We start from the raw sequence: 12,668 nt of genomic DNA on the forward strand, positions 1-12,668 counted from the left end.
GGCCCCTTCTCCCTCAACCACACCTTAAATTCCTCAAAACAGACCGTGCAAGGATTAGGGTAACAACTCCCCTGGGCTGTACTAATGTTAAGACTCTAAGTCCCATGTCTCAGGAGCCCTCTTAGTTCCAGGCAAAGTGGGATGGCTGGTCACCCTAAATGTTATATAGTGGAAAGGAAAGAGGCTTTGGCAAGGAACTGACTTGGTTTGAATCCTACTTCACCCACTAGCAGTGTGAAATCAGCCAAGGGAAAGAGTAATGGACAGATGCGGCAGAGCAAATACAATAAAATGTTAATGGTACAACCTAGGTGGTGGGTATACGGGTGTTAACTGCAAAATTGTTTCAACTTTGCTGTATGTCTGGAAATACTAATAATAAAATACTGGGGGAAACAGTAGGAATGATGCCGCTTGCTATAGGGGTACTATTTCTTTCATGTCATGAATCAGCTAAGGAGAACAAATCCCCTCATCATTCGGCTCTTCACATTTCAGCTGCTCCACCCACTTCCTCTGTTTCCTAAAAACCTTTCAGAAGAAGAGAGACAAAGGAGTAAATATCAAATAGGAGCAAATGCAGACAACTTGTCTTTAAATTCCAGCAGTCACACTGCTTTGCTCAGAGTCGTCTTGTGAACAGAGCTGGAAGTTTGGAGTCACATCTTCTGCTTCCCTGTCCCCCCCGCAACCCCACCCTATTGACCTCCCACCAGTCTCGGGTAGAATAGGCTGGACCATTACACATGACCTGATGCCTTCTTGAGCCATATTCTCCAGCCTCTCTGCTTCTAACTTTTCTGTCATCACTTGCAAAGCTGACTGACTTTTATCCTCTTTCAAAGCCATCTCTTGTTCCCATGGCAACTTACTGGGGGTCTTCTATCACCATGGGAACATGGCTGCTAGGTTTAAATACACCTTATCACCACAGCATTAAAAAATGGGAGAGAGGGAGACGGGTTGTCAAGGAAACAGAATTCAGGTCTTCTCCATGAGAGATAGGCTGGGGAAAAGGAAGTGCTGTTCGGAGTTTAGAACCAACACCACACCCAATCCTGGTTCTGCTGGGATAGCCATGCATTCATGGTGCAGATTGTGTGTGTGTGTGTGCGCGTGCGCACGCGTGCGTGGCACACGCACATGCGAGATTGTCCGCCTTGGCCATCCAAAGAACCTCATAGGAATTCACCTTGAAGATTTTAAGGGTCTCAGAGGAAGCTCTCAAATCTCAGCCGGAGGGTAGGAGTGTCATGGTCTCTCTCTCTCTCTCTCTCTCTCTCTCTCTCTCACACACACACACACACACACACACACACACACACACACACAATGAGCAGGTTACAATAGGGCACCTTCCTTGTCATCAAGAGGGCAGCAATTTCATGGTGAGTAGCCCAGGAAAACCAATGGAGAGACCTGAGGCATAGAACAAAAGGGCATAAAAAGGGTCTAAATGACAGGAAATATGAATGACATGGATAAAAAGAGTGTATCTGAAAAAGGTCAGTACTGTTTCTTCTGGGTCATCTATTATTTCTTGAGGCAAATGAAACATTCTGTTAGTCCCCTACTTTGTCAGAGGGATAGTTGGTGAGTATTGAGAGTACTTATGTTTCTAATCACAGTGGACAGCAAAGTAAGGTGCTTGGCCTCTCCCCGGTGGGGAAGAAAGAGAACACATGGAAGACACATGGCAGACTCCCAGCGACATGCTTTTAAGGACCAGAAATACCCAGTACAGGTATCCCCTGATTTCCAAAAGTTCCTGTTTGGCCACTTCACTTTTATGAAAGACTTAACATCAGTACCTGCTTTTGCCAACCAAAGGAAATCCAAAGAGGATTTTTGCTTTTAAGAAAAAGCCTTGCCATACTAATGTAGGTCTTCTGTAAAAGCAAAGTGGCCTAATGGGAACTTCCAGAAAGTGGGGAATATTCTTTGCTTCATGCCATTTTGGCTTAGGAAAATTTTCCTAGGAACAGTCTACTTTCAGAAGGTGGGGGGAACCTGTACTGTGTATAGTGATGCTCAATCAGTGTGACTGCACACACGTGCAGAGAAACAAAGATTTAAAAAAAAATACCAACTCATTAACCTCTATGTCATTACTACCCTAGGTGCCTGAGCCTTTATGCATATCTTAGAATTTTGTCTTCCAGGAGGAAATATGAACAAACATGTCCCAGGCACAGCTGATGGTTCTTCTCCCTTTAGAGTGGCTTCTAGGGTCCTCAGACTGTCCTCTGGTTGCTCAGAACCACCCATGGTGACGTCCTGCCCAGCTGACCCTCCTTTTCAGGTCCAGTTCCATAGCGTCTGCCATCTTATGACAGAGTTTGCGTCTTCTCCCACAGGCATGAGCACAGGAAAGAGGAAAGGCTCTGTTCTTAGGAAATTGTGTGTTTGAATTGCAGGCCCACCACTACTTAGATTTGTGAGCTTGGGAGGAATCTCTTACTTAAGTTTCTGTTTCTGAAATAAATTCACAGGATGATTCTAAAGTTTAAATGAGATAATTAACATAAAAGTGTTCTGCAAACTCTGGGTGCTATGCACTGATAAGGACTGAAGACTACACTTTCCATGTAGCCCTGAGCTAACAGGGAGCCTTGGACCATAGGAGTGATTGTGAGGTGGCCAGGTCAGAGGCAGGATGTGAGCCTTTCTGTCTGTGAGCCAGTGGAGGATAGGAGCCACGTCTTCAGAGCCTGGCACTGTACTGGGTTCATAAGCTCACCAACAGCTGTTGATTGACAGCTGAGGTACTATTGATTGGGCCGTCCGGTGCCCTCCACACTACACAGTGGGTCAAGGCCTCTTCAGCAGTGGGAGTCAAAGTGCCCAGGTCCAGACCGAGCTGAGGCAGCCCTGTGGAGCAGCTGCAGAGGGAGGGCAGGAGGGCTGTGAATTTTGAGTGTCTCCAGGACGGACATGATTCATAGTCTGCTGCCTGGAGGGGACCTTTCTGCAGCTCTCCACTCCATTATATTGAGCTCACTCCCAACCCCGGCCACTGCTCCATATTCTCCTCTTAACACTTGTCCACTTGGCAGGCCAGCCCAGTAATAGCTCCAAGAGAGATTATCAGTTCCTCTCCAGAAAGAACCAATTATTCATAACCTCACCTGGAGTTTTATGAAAGACAAAAATGGCAAGAGGAGTGCTACCTCCTGCTGCCACCTCTGTTTCTTCTTCTGAGGACAGAATCTAGGCCTGGGGTGGGCTAGATTAGAGCAAGGGATAGGATATGGGATACAGTGACAATGAGGTGGAAAGAAATCACCCAGCACCAGGCTCCCAAACAAGGCTGTGTGTACCTACCAGGGGCATGTGGCATTGTACTCTCTGATAAATAATCTAAACCATCACTTTATATAATACAATGAAAAAGGATATAGTTCGATGCAAGGTATCATTTTTGCATGAATTCTTAAGAAAACAGTTGGGACTTCCAATTTTTTTATTGCTGCTTTTTATTTTTCTTGCTGCTCAGTCCTCAGGTACGCTCCTAGAGCCCTGGAGGTAGGACTTTGCTCTCTTCTACCATTTGGGTATTTCATTCAATCATCCATTCATTCATCAGATATTTTGAGTGATAATGATGAGTTAGGTGCAAGAAATCCAGCAGGGAACAAAACACACATGAACCTAGAGTTCATGGAGTTTATACTCTGGGGAAATCTTTAAAAACCTGATGGACCAAAATTCTTTCATTTGTGTTTGAAGATCAGGCCATGGGAAATGGTGAGCTTTCTTTTCTCTCACCAAATCTGCAAGCAGGTATTAGATAAGCAACAACATTTTCTTGTTGAACAAATGAATGAATAGTGAATGGTTTTCTATATTGGATGAGAAGGCCGACTGGCTCACTCTCAAAGTGCATGTGTATCTATGTCTGTGTCTACATCTGTGTGTTTGTGTGGGGAGATGGGTAGGTGTGTGTAGCATTCAGAGGACATGACACTGTTATCGTTTGAGAGTCAATAAAACTGATTTTCAGAGGGGTAAAGCAAGTCTGTGGCTAGAGGTCTAGGGCGTGATGATGCCTCTCCCCTTTAGTATCCACATAGCATGGGCTTTAAGGAAAGAGTAATTCAAATTCCCAACTCCTTCCAAGTGGGACAGGTACCTTGATCTAAGAAGACCCATCTGTCAGAGAGACTAACCATCAGGCCCACTGGAAGCAGCTGTGGGCCCTTAAGTACTCAAGAAGTTGCTGGTTCTGGGAAAGGAGACAAAGTTGGTCCTATACTCTTAAAAGAGCTGCCGCACTGCCAGTAGTACTCCTACCCTCCAACTGCTGAGGTCCTCCACATGCAGGCCTTGAGCCAGTGCGAGTCCCAGACTGCTACATGAACATCTCCCACATTAAGTGATCAGGCAGTCTAGAGCTGGCTCCCCCACCAATGACTTAGCAGAGATATATCCTCCTCCAAGCTCCCAGTGCCACTGGCATGGAAGCACCCCACTCAGCACCAGGGAGTTATTATTCCTCACTCTTCTCCTTTCCAGGTAATTTATCACCCAGAAACAGGGTTATGGAGATACGTTTAACGCAGAAATGACTCTTGTGGGGAGCTGGAAGAATAAACCTGTCCCTAAGGCACCATGTCTCATTCTGGCTGCAGGGGAGGGACCAGGAGAGGAAAGAGGAAGGAGGTGAGGCAGGAAGGGGAAAGCTTGAGTGAATGCAAGAGGCCCTGCAAAGAAATTGGCCGTGCACGTGTACTAGGTGAGGAGCTAGAGCCCTGGGAAGGCTTTCCTCTTAGAAGCTGGATGGTTCTTAACCATTTCTGGTGAGATCCCTGCCACTCAGTGATCTATGTGTTTCAGAAGCCCTGGCCATACCCAGGACATGTCAGAGACAGGGAAGAAAGACCTCATAGCACCAGGAGCCCTGGGTTTCTGCCTGACTCTCTTGAGCTGAGGCTGGGGCAGAAATGGAGTGATGTTACACTGGGCCCTGGATTAGCTTTGAGGCCACAGGGGAAGAGAAGAGTGTAGTTGTCTAGGACAGAAACAAAGCAAACCTCATTGCTACGAGGAACAGGGAATTGAAAAGCTTGATGTGTCCCCTTTGGGTTTCCCGGATCCAATTCTTTTTTTTTTTTTAATTGAAGTATAGTTGACGTACAATGTTACTCTAGTTTCAGTTATACAACATAGTGGTTCGATACTCTCTACTTTGTGTTGTACTCACCACAAGTGTAGCTGCCGTCTGTCACCATGCCATGTTATTACAGTATCATTGACTATATTCCCTATGCTGTACCTTTAATCCCTGCGATTTATTCATTCCACAATTAGAAGTTTGTACTTTGCCCTCCTCTTTATCTGTTATTTCAAATTTTCATTATTTTTCTTTTTCAAGAGAGAGCATGTGCATGAGCGGGCAGGAGAGGGCGGAGGGAGAAGAGGAGAGAGAATCCCAAGCAGGCTCCACGCTCAGTGCAGAGCCTGATGTGCAGGGCTCCATCCCACGACCCTGAGCCGAAATCAAGAGTCAGATGCTTAACAGACTGAGCCTCCCAGGCACCCCTCCCCTTCACCCATTTCACCCACCCCCACCTTCTCCTCTCCTTTGTGGCAACCATATATGGTTTGTTTTTGTTTTGTCCATTCATTTTCTTTTTAAAACATCACATAAAAGTGAAATTATATGGTATTTGTCTTTGTATATCACTTAGCATAATCTCTAGGTCTGCCCATGTTGTTGTAAGTGGCAAGATCTCATTTTTTTTTATGGCTGAGTAATATTCCATTGCATATATGTACCACAACTTCTTTATCCATTCATCTATGGACAGACACTTGGGTTGCTTCCATAATTTGGCTATTGTAAATAATGCTGCAATAAACATAAGAGTGCCTATATCTTTTCAAATTAGTGTTTTCATTTTGTTTTGATAAATACCCAGTAGTGGAATTACTATATTTCTATTTTCAATTTTTTGAGGAACCCCATGCTGTTTTCCGCAGTGGCTGCATTAGTTTCCACCAACAGTATAAGAGGGTTCCCTTTTCTCCACATCCTCACCAACACTTGTAATTTTTTGTCTTTTTGATACTAGCCATTCTGACAAGTGTTAGGTGATACCTCATTGTAAGTTTTCATTTGCATTTCTTTGATGATTACTGGTGTTGAGCATTTTTTCATGTGTCTACTGGCCATCTATATGTCTTCTTTGGAAAAATGTCTCTTCCCCAGGTCCTGTGCCCATTTTTAATTGCATTATTTGTTTTTTGGGTGTTGAATTGTGTAAGTTTTTTATATATATATTTTGGATATTAACCTTTTATCAGGTGTATCATTTGCAATTCAGTAAGTAGCCTTTTTGTTTGTTGTTGGTTTCTTTCACTGTACAAAAGCTTTTTATTTGGGTGTTGTCCCAATAGTTTATTTTTGCTTTTGTTTCCTTTGAGGAGACATGTCTAGAAAAATGTTGGTAAGCTGATGTGAAAAAGATTACTACCTATGTTTTCTTTGAGGAGTTTTATGGTTTCAGATCTTGCATTTAGGTCTTTAATCCATTTTGAGTTTATTTTTGTGTATGGGATAAAAAAGTGGTCCAGTTTCTTGCCTCTAGCTTTCTAGTTTTCCCAGCACCATTTATTGATGAGACTGTCTTTTCCCCAGAGTATATTCTTCCTTTACCATAGATTAATTGACCATATAAGTGTGGGTTTATTTCTGGGCTCTCTATTCTGTTCCATTGATCTAAGTATGTTTTGGTGCCAGTACCATACTGTTTTGATTACTATAGCTTTGTAGTATATCTTGAAACCTGGGATTGTGGTACATCCAGCTTTGTTATTCTTTCTCAAGATTGCTTTGGCTATTCTGGATCTTTTGTGGTTCCATACACATTTGAGGACTATTTGTTCTAGTTCTGTAAAAAATACCACTGGTATTTTGATAGGGATTGTACTGAATCTAGATTGCTTTGGGTAGTTGGACATTTTGCAATATTAATTCTTAATGCTATGTCCAGGACCCAATTCTTGCCTCAGTTTTGCTTGAGTTCATTTCTACCCAGTTATGTTGTAGTGGATCCTGTCATTCTGCTGCCTTTCATAAGAGGAAGAAATACTCCATCTCTCAGATAAAGTAATGCTTCATTTTGTCTTCCATTCCAGTGTTACAGATGGACTGGTACTAGGGTGAGGTGATATTTCTTGCCTCTAGCATGAAATAGAAGGGACACCAAAAGACTCAGTAATCAAGGTAAATGATATTTTAATACAGAATTTAAAAAATCAAAATCAATGCAAAATATCTTGATGAACAAAACATCCAAAATTTAAATGAAGACATGAACAGTGCTGATTTCTCGTTTCACCTCAGGCTCTAATATGGCTCAGCACAGCAGAGCATATAGATAAGCACTCAGTATGCTCACCACCAGGAGGTCCAGTGGAAAACAGGACAAACATACCCCTAACCCCTCACTAGTGGAACTTCCAAAGCTAGTGGAACAGAGAAACAAGTGAGGAAACATTAAAGGTTGACAATTGTGATCAGTAGGACAAGCAGGGTTTGGAGGTGGGGAAGGTTCGGACAAGATAGAGGTGCTTATCGGGGGATGTGATGCTCTGCTACATCTTGAGGGATGGGAAAGAGCCAGCTATTGTGGGTTGGATTGCATCCCTTCAAAATTAATACCTTAAAACCCTAACCTTCAGTACCTTAGAATGTGACCTTATTCAGAAATAGTCTAGTTGAAGATGTAATTAGTTAAGATGAGGTCATATTGGAATAGGGTGGATCCCTTAATCCAGTATGTGTGGTGTCCTTACAAAAGGGGGAAATTTGAACTCAGGCCATGCTGCACACAGGGAAAATGCCATGTGAAGATAAAGACAGAGATCAGGGTGCTGCTTCTCCAGGCTAAAAAACATCAAAGATAGCTGGCAAACTACCCAAAGCTAAGAGAAAAGCCTGGAACAGATTGTCCCCTCAGAGAAGCCAACCCTGCTGCACCTTGATCTTCCACTTCCAGCTCCAGAACTGTGGGACAGTAACTTTCTGTTGTTTAAGCCCCCCAGTCTGTGGTACCGTCTTATCGCAGCCCCAGCAAACCAATACACTAGCCATGCCAATAGCAATGACAACAGATGTTTAAGGAAAGTGAATAGTGTGGAAAGGCCCCTTACTCAGCAGTCTTTGTCGTTGGCAGGGAGGTGACACTGATCAAGTAGGAATCTCCTGTCCAATTCAAGCTTAGTCTTACTTGCCTTTTCTTATACCTGCATCATCTCTTGTACAGGTTCTCTCATTAATAAAACTGTAGGAACCTGGAGAAAGCATCTAATGGTGATTATTCATGCCCAAGCTGGTCTCTCTTACCACAGGGACCCTGCTGGTAGATGGGTAGTGAGTTGCTAGAAGTTAGAGGTCGGAGGTCAGCATTAGGAGTCCCTGGGGGCTGGGAGGAACCATGAGAAGGCTCTTCTCTTCCAGTCCCTAGAGCGAAGCATGTGGAGCAGCATCACAGACAGCAGGATTTGGACTTGAAATTACTCCACAGGGTTCCGGGAGGAGTTCTGACAAGACACTGCACATCTTCGGAGCAGGTGGTCTCTTCTATTTCTACAATCAAACAGAAAATTTTTTTTTCAGCTGTTTTGCCACAGACTGCTGCCTGGGATCCTAGAGCCACTGTGTTTTTGATCTATCTCTTCTCAGCATGGACTGCAGATCCCCAGCCTGGAAGCCCTGCCCTGCCTTACACCGGGGGTCCCGGGAGGCTGCACCCACCCGTGGGGAGCTCCATGAACTGCTGCATATGTGGATGTGTGTGTGCACAGCAGGGTGTGGAGAGCAGCAGGCTCTTCTGATCTCCTTCAGGGGGCACCAGAGAGTCCATTTAAAGCCTCGGGGGAGATGACCTCATCAGTGGACTAGTAAGCAAGTGAAAAAGGAAAAGGACCTGTAGATTTTCCTTCAGAAACCTTTGTCTTGCTCTTCTCCTCCAGTAAACAGTACCCCAAACATAATGTATCATCACACTTTAAATGTTCCCTGTAACAACGAATATTATACTTGAATCAGATTCCATTTTACCGAACTCCACTTGGGCTCTAAATCCTTTTAAAACAGTGGAATTTTGCATCATTATAAATCACATTTCCATATCCCAGACTGGAGTTTGCATTTGGTTTTCAGCTCCACAACCAACCAGCAATGTGATCTCAGGCAAGTCATCAAAAACTCTTTGACCCTGAGTTCTGTCTACCATAACTTGAGAGCTTTAGGTTTAGCTGTCCTAATTCCTCATAGGCATGTTGGGAACCAATAAGATTTTTTTATAAAAGTATACTGTAAACTATAAAAACCTCATCTAATGTTAGCTTATTTTTTTTAACAATTTTTTATTGTTATCTTAATCACCATATATTACATCATTAGTTTTTGATGTAGTGTTCCACGATTCATTGTTTGTGCATAACACCCAGTACTCCACGCAGAATGTACCCTCTCTAATACCCATCACCAGGCTAAACCATCCCCCTACACTCCTCCCCTCTAGAACCCTCAGTTTGTTTTTCAGAGTCCATCATCTCTCACGGTTCGTCTCCCTGTCCGACTTACTCCCCTTCATTCTTCCCCTCCTGCTATCTTCTTCTTTTCCTTTTTTCTTAACATACATTGCATTATTTGTTGCAGAGGTACAGATCTGTGATTCAACAGTCTTGCACAATTCACAGCGCTCACCAGAGCACATACCCTCCCCAATGACTATCACCCAGCCACCCCATCCCTCCCACCCCCCACCACTCCAGCAACCTCAGTTTGTTTCCTGAGATTAAGAATTCCTCATATCAGTGAGGTCATATGATACATGCCTTTCTCTGATTGACTTATTTCACTCAGCATAACACCCTCCAGTTCCATCCACGTCGTTGCAAATGGCAAGATCTCATTCCTTTTGATGGCTGCATAATATTCCATGGTGTATATATACCACATCTTCTTTATCCATTCATCTGTCGATGGACATCTTGGCTCTTTCCACAGTTTGGCTATTGTGGACATTGCTGCTATAAACATTGGGGTGCACGTACCCCTTCGGATCTCTACATTTGTATCTTTGGGATAAATACCCAGTAGTGCAATTGCTGGATCTTAGGCTAGCTCTATTTTCAACTGTTTGAGGAACCTCCATACTGTTTTCCAGAGGGGTCGCGCCAGCTGACATTCCCACCAACAGTGTAGGAGGGTTCCCCTTTCTCCACATCCGGCCAATGTCTGTCGTTTCCTGACTTGTTAATTTTAGCCATTCTGACTGCTGTGAGGTGGTATCTCATGGAGGTTTTGATTTGGAATTCCCTGATGATGAGCGATGTGGAGCACTTTTTCATGTGTCTGCTGGCCATTTGGATGTCTTCTTTGGAAAAATGTCTGTTCATGTCTTCTGCCCATTTCTTGATTGGATTATTTGATCTTTGGGTGTTGAGTTTGATAAGTTCTTTATAGATTTTGGATACTAGCCCTTTATCTGATATGTCATTTGCAAATCTTTTCTCCCATTCTGTGGGTTGTCTTTTGGTTTTGTGGACTGTTTCTTTTGTTGTGCCAAAGCTTTTTATCTTGATGAAATCCCAGTAGTTCATTATTGCCCTTGCTTCCCTTGCCTTTGGTGATGTTTCTAGGAAGAAGTTGCTGTGGCTAAGGTCGAAGAGGTTGCTACCTGTTTTCTCCTTTAGGATTTTGATGGACTTCTGTCTCACGTTTAGGTCTTTCAACCATTTGGAGTCTATTTTTGTGTGTGGTGTAAGCAAATGGTCCAGTTTCATTTTTCTGCATGTGGTTGTCCAATATTCCCAACACCATTTGTTGAAGAGACTGTCTTTTGCCATTGGACATTCTTTCCTGCTTTGTCAAAGATGAGTTGACCATAGAGTTGAGGGTCCATTTCTGGGCTCTGTATTCTGTTCCATTGATCTGTGTGTCTGTTTTTGTGCCAGTACCATACTGTCTTGATGATGACAGCTTTGTAATAGAGCTGGAAGTCCGGAATTGTGATGCCACTGGCTTTGCTCTTCTTTTTCAATATTCCTCTAGCTATTCGGGGTCTCTTCTGGTTCCATACAAATTTTAGGATTATTTGTTCCATTTCCTTGAAAGAAGTGGATGGTATTTTGATGGGGATTGCATTGAATGTGTAGATTGCTTTAGGTAGCATTGACATATTCACAATGTTTGTTCTTCCAATCCATGAGCATGAAACGTTTTTCCATTTCTTTGTGTCTTCTTTAATTTCTTTCATGAGTATTTTATAGTTTTCTGAGTACAGATCCTTTGCCTCTTTTGTTAAATTTATTCCTAGGTATCTTATGGTTTTGGGTGCAATTGTAAATGGGATCGACTCCTTGATTTGTCTCTCTTCTGTCTTGTTGTTGGTGTATAGGAATGCCACTGATTTCTGTGCATTGATTTTATATCCTGCTACTTTACTGAATTCCTGTATGAGTTCTAGCAGTTTTGGGGTGGAGTCTTTGGGGTTTTCCATATACAGTATCATATCATCTGCAAAGGGTGAGAGTTTGACTTCCTCTTTGCCGATTTGGATGTCTTTGATTTCTTTTTGTTGTCTGATTGCTGTGGCTAGGACTTCTAATACTATGTTGAATAGCAGTGGTGAGAGTGGACATCCTGCCACGTTCCTGACCTTAGGGGAAAAGCTCTCAGCTTTTCCCCATTGAGAATGATATTTGCTGTAGGTTTTTCATAGATGGCTTTTATGATATTGAGGTATATACCCTCTATCCCATTACTCTGAAGAGTTTGACCAAGAAAGCATGCTGTACTTTGTCAAATGCTTTTTCTGCATCTATTGAGAGGATCATATGATTCTTGTTCTTTCTTTTGTTAACGTATTGTATCACGTTGATTGATTTGTAGTTGTTGACCCAACCTTGCAGCCCAGGGATAAATCTCATTTGGTCGTGGTGAATAATCCTTTTAATGTACTGTTGGATCCTATTGGCTAGTATTTTGGTGATAATTTTTGCATCCATGTTCATCAAGGATATTGGTCTGTAATTCTCCTTTTCGATGGGGTCTTTGTCTGGTTTTGGGATCAAGGTAATGCTGGCCTCAAAAATGAGTTTGGAAGTTTTCCTTCTATTTCTATTTTTTTGGAACAGTTTCAGGAGAATAGGTATTAATTCTTTTTGAAATGTTTGGTAGAATTCCCCTGGGAAGCCATCTGGCCCTGGGCTTTTGTTTGTTGGAAGATTTTTGATGACTGCTTCAATTTCCTTAGTGGTTATAGGTCTGTTCAGGTTTTCTGTTTCTTCCTGGTTCAATTTTGGTAGTTGATACATCTCTAGGAATGCACCCATTTCTTCCAGGTTATCTAATTTGCTGGCATAGAGTTGCTCATAATACGTTCTAATAATTGTTTGTATTTCTTTGGTGTTGGTTGTGATCTCTCCTCTTTCATTCATGATTTTGTTGATTTGGGTCATTTCTCTTTTCTTTTTGATCAGTCTGGCCAGGGGTTTATCAATCTTGTTAATTCTTTCAAAGAACCAGCTCCTAGTTTCGTTGATCTGTTCTACTGTTCTTTTGGTTTCTAGTTCATTGATTTCTGCTCTGATCTTATTATTTCTCTTCTCCTGCTGGGTTTAGGCTTTCTTTGCTGTTCTTTCTCCAGCTC

The sequence above is a fragment of the Callorhinus ursinus genome, unplaced genomic scaffold (genome assembly GCF_003265705.2).
Source record: "Callorhinus ursinus isolate GAN/ISIS: 27379988/994484 unplaced genomic scaffold, GSC_fseal_2.0 scaffold19, whole genome shotgun sequence".
Lineage (NCBI taxonomy): Eukaryota > Metazoa > Chordata > Mammalia > Carnivora > Otariidae > Callorhinus > Callorhinus ursinus.